This window comes from Aquarana catesbeiana, linkage group LG10 (assembly GCF_042186555.1).
Source record: "Aquarana catesbeiana isolate 2022-GZ linkage group LG10, ASM4218655v1, whole genome shotgun sequence".
Lineage (NCBI taxonomy): Eukaryota > Metazoa > Chordata > Amphibia > Anura > Ranidae > Aquarana > Aquarana catesbeiana.
Window position 1 is genome coordinate 11,800,461 of NC_133333.1, and position 12,123 is coordinate 11,812,583.

The 12,123-nt window shown below is 43.9% G+C and overlaps 1 long non-coding RNA gene across 1 annotated transcript; it reads left to right on the forward strand.

Annotated features, from left to right (window-relative positions):
- Positions 1–7,004: 7,004 nt before the first annotated feature.
- LOC141110328 (uncharacterized) lies at positions 7,005–11,899 on the forward strand. Its single transcript, XR_012236271.1, has 2 exons — positions 7,005–7,574; positions 11,648–11,899. It is a non-coding gene; the product is annotated as an uncharacterized lncRNA (long non-coding RNA).
- The last annotated feature ends 224 nt before the right edge of the window (positions 11,900–12,123 follow it).

Consider the following 12,123-nt stretch of genomic DNA (forward strand, 5'->3'; position numbering starts at 1 on the left):
AATACACACAGTGCTGTTTAGGAAAAGGAGAACTTTCTACCAGCCAGCATGTGTACAGCAGTGCGGAGACCAGAAGACGGCATAGTTCTGGGTGGAAGGTGAGAACTGCCACAGTTTATAATAGCAAGTTAGTGATTGGTTGCTAGGATCGCCCTCAGCCTCGATACAGCACTAAAAAAACAAAAGAAGAGGAGCGCCGCTAAGTAAACTGATTTATTTACCAATAAACAATAAAAATATCCACTTACATATAAGAGTGGTTTGTTGAACAAGAAGGTATAATCCAAGGTGGAAAGAAAAGGAACAATAAGCAAATCCCAAGGAAGCCCCCAGTCCAAGCGCAATCTGACGGGAAGCCAGGACGGACCAATGTCTGTCTCTGCGGAGGAGCGGAGCGGCAGCTCAGGAAGCAGCTGGTGATGTGTACAGTGGGGAGAAAACACAACGCGTTTCTGAGCATGCGCCTGGCGCATGCTGCCGCTCCGCTCCTCCGCAGAGACAGACATTGGTCCGTCCTGGCTTCCCGTCAGATTGCGCTTGGACTGGGGGCTTCATTGGGATTTGCTTATTGTTCCTTTTCTTTCTACCTTGGATTATACCTTCTTGTTCAACAAACCACTCTTATATGTAAGTGGATATTTTTATTGTTTATTGGTAAATAAATCAGTTTACTTAGCGGCGCTGCTCTTCTTTTGTTTTTTTGTCTTTGATAGATCTGAGTTGACTTCACGCCATAGAAGAGCTGCCCTTCATACACAGTGTCCCACAAGAAAAGTCTCACATCCGGTGTCTCCCACATATTGCTCATCCCTCAGGGATCTCTTCCTGAATTATGGACTGTTTTTCAGCACCTGTCAAAGTCTACTAATATTTCTTATGCCACACCGCGATAGATCCAGCACAAGACTTTCTGTTTTATTAACTTTTATAACCATTTGCTTCACTGCCTCTGAGTGCCAGTCTATTTTGTTCGATACAGCATTATGCTGCCCCCCGCTCTCCACTTTGCAGTTAATATAAGAGTGGTGGAATCTGGGGGGAGGCAGAGCTGTGCTCACGATCCAGCGGTCGACCTGTCAATCGCAATTGACGGTTTGCTATCCTCCGACCTGGAGCATCCTCCACTCTTGTGGTAAGGCTTTCCACAAACTTTAGGAGGTTATCTGTTGGAATTTTTGCCCAACAGATATTAAATGCACTGAATAAATGTGTGTGACTCCTAATTATCACACCTATATGAGCTTGTTGGACAACCCATTCCAAAACCATGACCATTAATATGGAGTTACAATCTATTTGTAGCTTTAACATCCTCTACCCTTCTGGGAAAGGCAAAAGGAGTGAAGGCCATTCTAGCTACAAAGGGGTCCCTTCCATATTAATGGTCATAGTTTGAAATGAGATGCCCAGCAAGCTCATATACTTGTGATGGTCACTAATGAGGTCTGACAATTGACTAGGGGGTGTCACATACCTGGTCTAAGGCCGAAGTGATGAGGGTGCTTTCCATATGGCTGAGTGCACAGCACCCCTGAGATGCTGAGCCCAGAGCAGCAGGGGTTGTCAACTGTTCTGTTGCCAAGTAGATCTGCTGTGATACGGTGCTTTTCTGGAGACAGGCCAGACTGGAAAACAGCTGGGTAAGGTGGCACACAAGATTTGCAGGCAGATCCAGACAAGGAGGACAAGAGATGTAGTGAGGAGCAAAAGCCAAGGTCAGTAACGGTAAACAGGCAGGAACATGAACAGGAGCGTAGTCAGGAATAAGTCAGGGTCAAACACAGGGGGCAAGTAAGAGCAAGTCCATGAAAGCAAGCCAGGGTCAGAGCCAGGAGAGAAGCAGGATAGAGGTCCAAGAAGCAAGCCGGGTCGGTAACAGGAAATACATGAATACTGAGCACACTGGAACATGGGATACAGAAAACTGAAGACCAATTAGCAATATCTACATGTACAGTACCTGTCGTCCTTATAAAGGCCATATGGCACCAGGACTATCCTGTGTGGCCTGCACCAATGCACACACGCGTGTGCCAGCATCCTGGTGCCATTCCAATATGTCTGTTTTCACAAGTGAGTATGGCCATGTTGTGCCAGGTCTTTGTGCATTCCTCTTCTGGTTAACACCCTGACAGGGGGTTGGGAGGTGACCAGGCAGCATTGCTTAACTGCAGTGGACAAAAGTCATGTCCCCAGCCTGGTGTTTAGCAGAACAATGGATGTCTCAGGCTGGATGGACAGAAATACAACTCCTTTGGCAGATAGAACCTGCCCCATGTTTGTACTGTATTTTAATTAGATATTTAGCAATTGCGACAGATAAGAGAACCTGTTCACGACTCTGACGAGTTCACAGTTGGAACGTTCCCTTCTGTTATGTTTGGGATAATATGTTTTATATACAGCTAATGTATGACTTCTGGCCACATCCTACCTAAGGCAAGGATGGCATTATTATTTAGTCTGGTTAGTCAACATTCTAATTTATTAATGGATTTGGCTGGTTTGCAAAGGTGAAGGCAGATTTAATAATACATGATTTATTAAGACAGGTAATGGTAGGTATTGGTAATATAGAGTACCTGTATCCTCCCAGAGATGGTAGTTACTGTATGTGTTTCAGATGTGGGGATTTAGATGGGTTGCATAATTTGACCCTTAAAGTGTGGTGATCATAACATTTTATTTAAAGCTGTCCTGGATAATATAGAACAGTTCTGTGTCTTTATTATGAGATCATTTGTGGGAATACTTCCCATTATGCAAATTATAAGCCTTGTTTATAACTGGCACATAGTATAATTAGCGGGATAATCCAGTTCTGTGTCATATTAATTGCACTGATTGAACTAATTGTCAAGCGTCCTCCAATCTAAACTAAAAACAATAAGAGCATTGTGACCAGTGGCAGAGCGTCCATTAGGGGCATCCAGCCCCTAATCTACATGCAGGGCACCGGACGCATGGATTTCAATGGATTTTTTTTTTGAAGCACATGATTATTGGCTTAAAAAAAGGGTGGGCTCGGGGGGCAGAGCACTGCACTTTGAGCCCACCCAGTTGTGTGACAATAGTAAATTAATATTTGCTATTGTCTTCCTGATTCTCCTGATGGCCAATCAGGAAACGGGTCTTAAGACCCGATTGGCCGAGAGGAGAAGCAATCGTATTGGTCGCCGAGGGAAGAAGGAGGGAAGCTGCCGAGGAGGAAGCCATCGTGAAGCCGGAGACACAGGGTGAAGCTGCCGAGGAGGAAGTCGCCGCCATGGAGAAGGAGGAACAGAAGCTGCTAGATGGGGGAAGTGCGGGGCTGGTGGGAAGATGGGCGAGTGAGCGAAGGGGGGGTGGGGGGTTTGACTGAGTGACCGACCAAAATATACAGCAGCAGCCGCCACTGATTGTGAGCCAACCACTGATTGTGAGCCAACCACTGAGAACACCGCAAATTGTTTTCACATTCGCATGTATGAAAGAAAAAGGGGGGGGGAGTGATGTACATATTTAGATTTATTCATTAAGATTTAATTTAAGCAATCTATAAAACAGTTTCTTTGGATCTGGAAGTGCCTGAGACAATTATGTTGAAGAAAAAACTCCTCTGTACCACAGTCAGCTCTACAGTCACGCTACAATCAGCTTCTCATATAATGGTCAGACTGTCATACTATGGTCAACCTCCCATACCATGGTCAACCTCCAATACCATGGTAAACCTCCAATACCATGGTCAACCTCCCATACCATGGTCAACCTCCCATACCATGATCAGCCTCCCATACCATGGTCAACCTCTCATACCAGGGTCAACCTCTCATACCATGGTCACCCTCTCATACCATGGTAACCTCCTATACCATGGTCAGCCTCTCACACCACAATCAGGACTCACATAATGGCCTTTTACACCAAAATCACACTATCACATAATGGTCAACCTCTCATACCATAGTCACCCTCTCATACCATGGTCAGCCTCGCACATAATGGTCAGCCTCTCATGCACTGGTCAGCCTCTTACAGCACCAATCACCCTATGACATAATGGTCAGCCTCTCACATCACGGTCAGCCTCTTGCATAATTACCAGCCTCTAATACCATGGTCAGCTTCTCACACTATGGTCAGCCTCTCACATAATAGTCAACCTTTCACACCATGGCCAGCTTCTTTACTAATGGCCAGGCCATCAAACCAAGGTCAGTTTCTCTTACCATGATCAGCCTCTCACAATATGGTCAGCCTCTCATACCTTTCAAATAATGGTCAGCCCCTTACACTACGATTTGTCTCTCACATAATGTTTAGCTGCTAATACTATGGTCAACCTCTCATACAATGTTAAACCTCCAAAAACTATGGTCATGCTCTCATACCATGGTCAACCTCCCATACAATGGTCAACCACCCATACAATGGTCAACCTCCCATACGATGGTCAACCTCTCATACGATGGTCAGACTCCCATACGATGGTCAACCTCTCATACCATGGTCAACCTCCTATACCATGGCCAGCCTCTCATACCATGGTCAAACTCTCATACCATGGTCAACCTCTCATACCATGGCCAACCTCTCATACCATGGCCAACCTCCCATACTATGGTCATGCTCTCATACCATGGTCAACCTCCCACACAATGGTCAACCACCCATACAACGGTCAACCTCCCATACGATGGTCAACCTCTCATACGATGGTCAACCTCTCATACGATGGTCAACCTCTCATATGATGGTCAGACTCCCATACGATGGTCAACCTCTCAAACCATGGTCAACCTCCTATACCATGGCCAGCCTTTCATACCATGGCCAACCTCTCATACCATGGCCAACCTCCCATACTATGGTCATGCTTTCATACCATGGTCAACCTCCCATACAATGGTCAACCACCCATACAATGGTCAACCTCCCATACGATGGTCAACCTCTCATACGATGGTCAGACTCCCATACGATGGTCAACCTCTCATACCATGGTCAACCTCCTATACCATGGCCAGCCTCTCATACCGTGGTCAAACTCTCATACCATGGTCAACCTCTCATACCATGGCCAACCTCTCATACCATGGCCAACCTCTCATACCATGGCCAACCTCTCATACCATGGTCAACCTGTCATACCATGGTCACCCTCTCCTACCATGGTCAACCTCCCATACCATGGTCAACCTCTCATACCATTGTCACTCTCTCATACCATGGTCAACCTCCCATATCCTGGTCAACCTCTCATAACAAGGACAACCTCTCATACCATGGTCAACGTCAACCTCCCACACCAGGGTCAACTTCTCATACCATGGTCAGCCTCTCACACTACAATCAGGATCTCACATAATGGTCAGCCTCTCATGCAATGGTCAGCCTCCTACACTACATTCACCCTATCACATAACAGTCAACCTCTATTACCACGGTCAACCTCCCATACCATAATGGTCAACCTCCAATACCATGGTCAACCTCTAATACCATGGTCACCCTCTCATTCCATGGTCAGCCTCGCACATAATTGTCAGCCTCTCATGCAATGGTCAGCCTCTTACACCACAATCACCCTATGACATAATAGTCAGCCTCTCACAACACAGTCAGCCTATTGCATAATTACCAGCCTCTAATACCATGGGCAGATTCTCACACTATGGTCAGCCTCTCACACCCTCGTCACACCCTCACACTATGGTCAGCCTCTCACACCATCGTCACATGGTCAGCTTCTCGCACCTCAGTTAACCTCCAAATATGGACAGTCTTTGACACTACAGCCAGCCTCTCACACTATGATTAGCCTCTCACCATGCAGTCAGTCTCTCACACGTTTCAAATAATGGTCAGCCCTCTTACACCATGGCTAGCCTCTCACATAATGTTTAGCTGCTGATACCATGGTCAGCCTCTCACACCATGGTCAGTCTCTCAAAAAATAGTCAGCTCCTCGCAACACTGTCAGCCTCTCACATATTGGTCGGTTGCTCATACAACTGTGAGCCTTTTACACCACACTCAGCATCTCACATAACATAACCATCAGCCTCTCACACCATGGTCAGTCTCCAACATAATGCTCAGCCTTTCACACCATGCTCGGTCTCTAATATCTTAGCCAGCCTCTAGCACCATGATCAGCCCCTCTCACAAGAGTCTGTCTCTCTTATCATTGTCACTCTCCAGCATTATTGTCAGCCTCTCAAACAATGGTTAGCCTCCTACATAATACTTAGCCTTTTCTTTCTTTGCAGCCATTGCAACTTGGATGAACAGAACCCCAGACTATACTTTTTTTTTCACTGTCTGTGTCCCATTGGAGAGAATTTCCTCATTTCCTGTCCTGAAACCTTGAGCCCGGGTTCACACTATACCAGGCTGCGGATCGCACAGGAGCACTGTGCATCCCTGTTCCCCGTTTCAGGGACAAATCAGGGCCGATTCTATGCCTGAATTCGGCCCTGAAACGGAGCCAAAGACGCAAAGTTTGTGCAGTGCGCTCCGCAGCCGCCCCGGAGATATGTGAACCGGCTCCATAGGGAGCCAGTTACATTCTCCTACTATGCAAATTAGATGCGGGGAAATGCACATCTAATTCGCATAGCTGTGAATCCGGGCTGAGTGTCATTTCTGCAGTGTTGTCACAAAGATATAATAAAATCTTTACAAAAATGTGAGGGGTGTACTCACTTTTGTGAGATACTGTATATATATATATATATATATATATATATATATATATATAATTTGTATTGTCCCTTTAACATATCAGGAACGATATTTGCATAGCATAATGTCATAACTTCAGTAAATTTGCCCTAATTTTCCAAAGCTTTGTTCATCATCCAGGGAAAATCTCCAGACCAGGAAGTAGCTGTCTGAATATTTAAATTTCCTCTTCAGTCTGCCAGTTATAATTGTTATGGTTTGGCTGAGGTTCCCTTATTATGAAATGCTAATTATTCAAGTATGTGTTTATTGGTTAAAAAAAGTTACTCATCCGGAGAAAAGGGTGGTGGCAATGGAAAACCATTCATATGCCGTTGCTATGACGGAGAGTAAAGCTGAAGAAGAAGGGAGACCTTTCAAATATATTACTTTATATTTCAATTTAAAGGATGCATCCTGCTCAAACCTCCATGAATTCGAGTCCTACAGGAACGTGTGCATGTGTGACCACTGGCACCAAATACGATGACAACCCTCCTCCGTACTCAGAGCTTCCTCCGCCATGGACAGATTCACAAACCTCTTTCCATACTGGGCCGCCACCAAGTTTATCTCAACCTTCAGGAATATATATGATTCCAGTCGGCTCCCAACATCCAACTGGGATCTTCTATCCACCCCAATATTCACATTTACCATCACCTGCAGACTGTTTCCCTCCCTACTCTAATGTCCCACCTACAGATGTCTCCGACCTACCACCCAACTCGGTCAGCATAGTCACAAGGCAGCCATCTTGTACTCCGGTTAGCCCAACCAAATATGATGACTACATGAAACAATCCATCTTGAGTTTATTTCTCTGCTTCCCTCTTGGAATTGTGGCTCTTTTTTACTCTTGCAAGGTAAGATAATAATATGAGAAGAAGAGCAGCAGAGAGAGGAATTTGGGCTCAAAGATCAAAAATTTGGTGTTTTGATTTGTGATACTATAGTGGTTTTGGGTAGCTTGTATATATATTTATTTTAAGTTTAAGTTTGTAATATGTATACTGTGTATATATACTATATTACAAACTTTAAAAATTTATAAATATATATAAATATGATAAAAAAAAATATTATATATATATTATAACTTATATATATATATATATATATATATATATATATATATATAAAAAAAAAAATATATATATATATGTATATATATATATATATATATATATATATATATATATATATATATATATATATATATAAAAATATAATATATTATATTATAAATACATTTGAATATAAAATATATGTGTAATGTGTATATATATATATATATATATATATACATACATTACACATATATTTTATATTCAAATGTATTCATAATATATTTTATATATATATATATATATATTGTAAGGGTGGCTAGATGGTACCATAGAATGCAGCACCTCATCCCCGAAGTAATCAAAAAACTAATGGGTATGTGGGCAAGGGATTATAGCGGTGCTAGGGTCAGAAGGTATAGAGAAGAATAACGAGTAACAGAGAGTGTAAAAGACAAAAAGTTACAAAGTTTATTAATAATCTTACATAGGTAAAAAATACATTACAAGCAATTCATGTTTTTAAAAAAAGAGATATATAAGTACATGTACTGTATGTGACCCTGTGTATGTGACAGTACATGTACTTATATATCTCTTTTTTTAAAAACATGAATTGCTTGTAATGTATTTTTTACCTATGTAAGATTATTAATAAACTTTGTAACTTTTTGTCTTTTACACTCTCTGTTACTCGTTATTCTTCTCTATACCTTCTGACCCTAGCACCGCTATAATCCCTTGCCCACATACCCATTAGTTTTTATATATATATATATATATATATATATATATATATATATATAGTATATATATTGTAAGACACTGGCTGGTAGAATTGTGGATGCTGTGTATGTGTGACTTAGGTTTTTCCTCCTCTACACGTGGCGAGGGGCTCCAGGATTTGTGTTGGTTATGTAGAAAACCAACTTTTTGTTTTCTCAGAACCTCAATCATTTTGAGGAGACTTTGTGGAGCTTTGGGTGCAATAAAGCCTCCATCTCCAGGGCCATATTTTACCCGGTAGCCAGATCTCTTTTTTAATAACAGATGTGCACATCATTAGGACCCTTTCACACTGGGGCAGGGGCGGCGTCAGCAGTAAAGCGCCGCTATTTTTAGCGGCGCTTTTACCGTCCTATTTGCCGAGGTATTCGCCCGCTAGCGGGGGGTAAAAATGCCCCGCTAGCGGGCGAATACCTCCGCAAATAGGACGGTAAAAGGGTTAAAACCACCCACAAAGCGCTACTGCAGCAGCGCTTTGCCGGCGGTATAGCCGCGCTGCCCTATTGATTTCAATGGGCAGGAGCAGTGGAGGAGCACTGTATACACACCGCTCCTTCACCACTCCAAAGATGCTGCTAGCATGCTAGCAGGACTTTTTTTTACCGTCCTGCCAGCGCACCGCTCCAGTGTGAAAGCCCTCGCAGCAGCGGATAAGAGACTTACCGCTGGCTTCTGAGATCAGCGTTGTCTACCTCTTCTACCTCATCTGCGGCTTACGAAGGTGCTGGGAGGGAGGGGATCATGTGGAGCTCGAAGAAGGCTGGGATGCAATCCCGTCGTAGGTCTGCATCACCTGGAGGGGGATCCCGGGTTTCACGGACTCAGTGTCGGCGTCCATTGAGTTGCCCACATCCGGCTCCTCCCTCCATCCTCCTCGTTCTTTTATGTTTTATCAGACATAATGGATCAGAGGTGGTTGAATGTAAATAGAGACATGCCTGTTTACATCCTGCCTGCCTATAGACCCGACACGGGTCCAGGAGGGCAAAACTGAACAGATATACAGATAACATTCATACAGTTTGGCTCTGATTCAGCCGGGGATCTGCTCATGGATCGTCTGATGAATGGAAGAGATTCGGCCAATGGCAAAGGGCCCTTATATATGTGAGCTGACTGATATGAGCGGTTTTGCCGTCGGAATAAACTCCGAGGGTTTCTCCGACGGAACTCCGACGCAATTCCATTCAAGCGGTCTTGCCTACACACGGTCACACCAAAGTCCGACCGTCCAGAACGCGGTGATGTACAACACGTACGACGGGACTAGATAAGGACGCTCAATAGCCAGTAGCCAATAGCTTCCGTCTCGTACTTGCATCAGAGCGTGCGTTGTTTTTGGTCCGTCGGAACAGCATACAGACGATCGGTTTTCCCGACAGGAACTGGTTCAGTTGGAAATATTTAGAACATGTTCCATTTCTAGGTCCGTCAGAATTTTCAGAAAAAAAAAAAGGTCCGATGAGGCCAACATGGAATAGAAGATGAAAAGCTTCCGTTGGACTTTTTCTGTCCGACATTCCGCTTGTGTGTACGCGGCTTAACTCATTCTCTGCTGTGGGAGCCTGCTGCTGGGTGAAAAGGCCAACTTCGGACAGAACACGAAATAAAAACAAGTACAAGAGCTGCCTGTTTTCTTTGAGAACCCATTAGGGGACACCCCCCCGGTTAGTCAGGAACTGATCAATCTTTAGCTGGTGTCTTGGCTGAGCAGATGTATGGTTTGTGTAATGGACTTGCTGGACGGTATTGAAATTTGTCTTGCTGAATAAAAGTGTAGGATGAGCCTTCTTGGACTGCCTGGGTGCCCCTGCCTTGTGCATGGTTTACCACTATATATGTATATATACTGTATATATTGTATATCCTGTAAAGTATATATACAGTGTATCCCTAATGTCTAGAAATATGTTGCCCGCCACCGATGCTGTATAAAAATTGTATTGGCAACGTTAGCAGTTAATGGCTTTGTATATGTTCATGTACGTATGTACTGTTACCTTAGCAAATTGGGGGGATTGGTTGTCACCGGGACAGTCAGAAGTTCTATACTCTTCTTCACTGTAATAAAAATGGAAAATTGTATCAAATACTTACCAGAATTTTCCTCCCCGGGGGGGCCAATCGATGGCGGCACACACGTAGTATATTGCCATGTTGGTGCCAGAAAAACGGAAAATTGTATAAAACACTTACCGTAATTTTCCTTTCTTGGTGCCGATCCACAGCACCATACTCTATAAATGCTGCCATGTTGGTGGCAGCATTTTTTTTTGTTTGTGTCTCTGTTAAAGAGATTTCCCATCACTTGCTGACAGGAAGTAAATCTCCCATTAGAGATGCAGCCGAAAATAAAAATTGGACAGAGGCTTGAAATCTTTTTGAGTTGAACAAAACAAAATAAAATGTTATGGCTGGTGTGGTCTCCAAACTGTGGCCTGTGGGCTTCATGCAGCCCTTTGTTTGTCTTTATTCAGCCCTTGAGGCATTAATGGGGCACTATTCCTTCCACTGATATCAATAATGGGGCACTATTCCTCCCACTGATACTAATGCTGGTTCACCATTCCTCCCACTGATACCAATATTGGGGCACTATTCTTCCCACTGACACCAATGATGGGGCACCATTCCTTCCACTGATGCCAATGATGGGGCACTATTCCTTCCACTGATACCAATAATGGGGCACTATTCCTCCCACTGATACCAATGATGGGGCACTATTCCTCCCACTGAAACCAATGATGGAGCACTATTCCACCCACTGACACCAATAATGAGGCAGTATTCCTCCCACTAATACCAATAATGGGGCATTATTCCTCCCTCTGACACCAATGATGGGGCACTATTCCTCCCACTGTCCACAGATGCTATGTAGTTTTTTACTCCCACTGACCACCACCAAACCGGAGGCATTTTCTACACCCAATAGCCACAATCCGGCCCCCTAAAGTCTAAAGGACAGTAAACTGGCCCTTTGTGTAGAAAGTTTGGGGACCCCCCGAGTTAAATCTTAAAGTGATACCCACAAAAGATGTTTATCCTGTGAATTTATTTATTTCGTTATTTTTATTATACAGACAAGAGCGTCCAATAAACGTGGAGACCTGGTGGCCGCAGCGGATCAGTCCAGAAAATCGCACAAGCTGTATAAGATCTGTTGGTTCGGATTGTTAGTCTACATCACTGTCATCGCAGTCCTCCTTCTGAGGGTCCTCTTACACCAGCATTACTTATCTGGCCAAGGAGCTCTATAACATCTACAGCACTTGGACTCGCTTTTTAGACATTTTCTGTATTTATGATGTACAATAAATTATTGATTTTCTAAAGGTTTCCAAATGTTTTCCTCAATAGAAGACTTAACTCCCACCAACATCCCCCACCCCAAACCCATCCCCTCTTACCTGTTATGCTGGGTTCAATTCAAAATACGCACCCACCTGTCCAGTGGATCAAGTATTGTCCTACAGAGATCTGCTGTTCAGATGTCCTGTTCCACCACATAGGACCTCCTTTGAGTTCAGGCAGCCTGGCCTCCAATGACGTAGCAGCT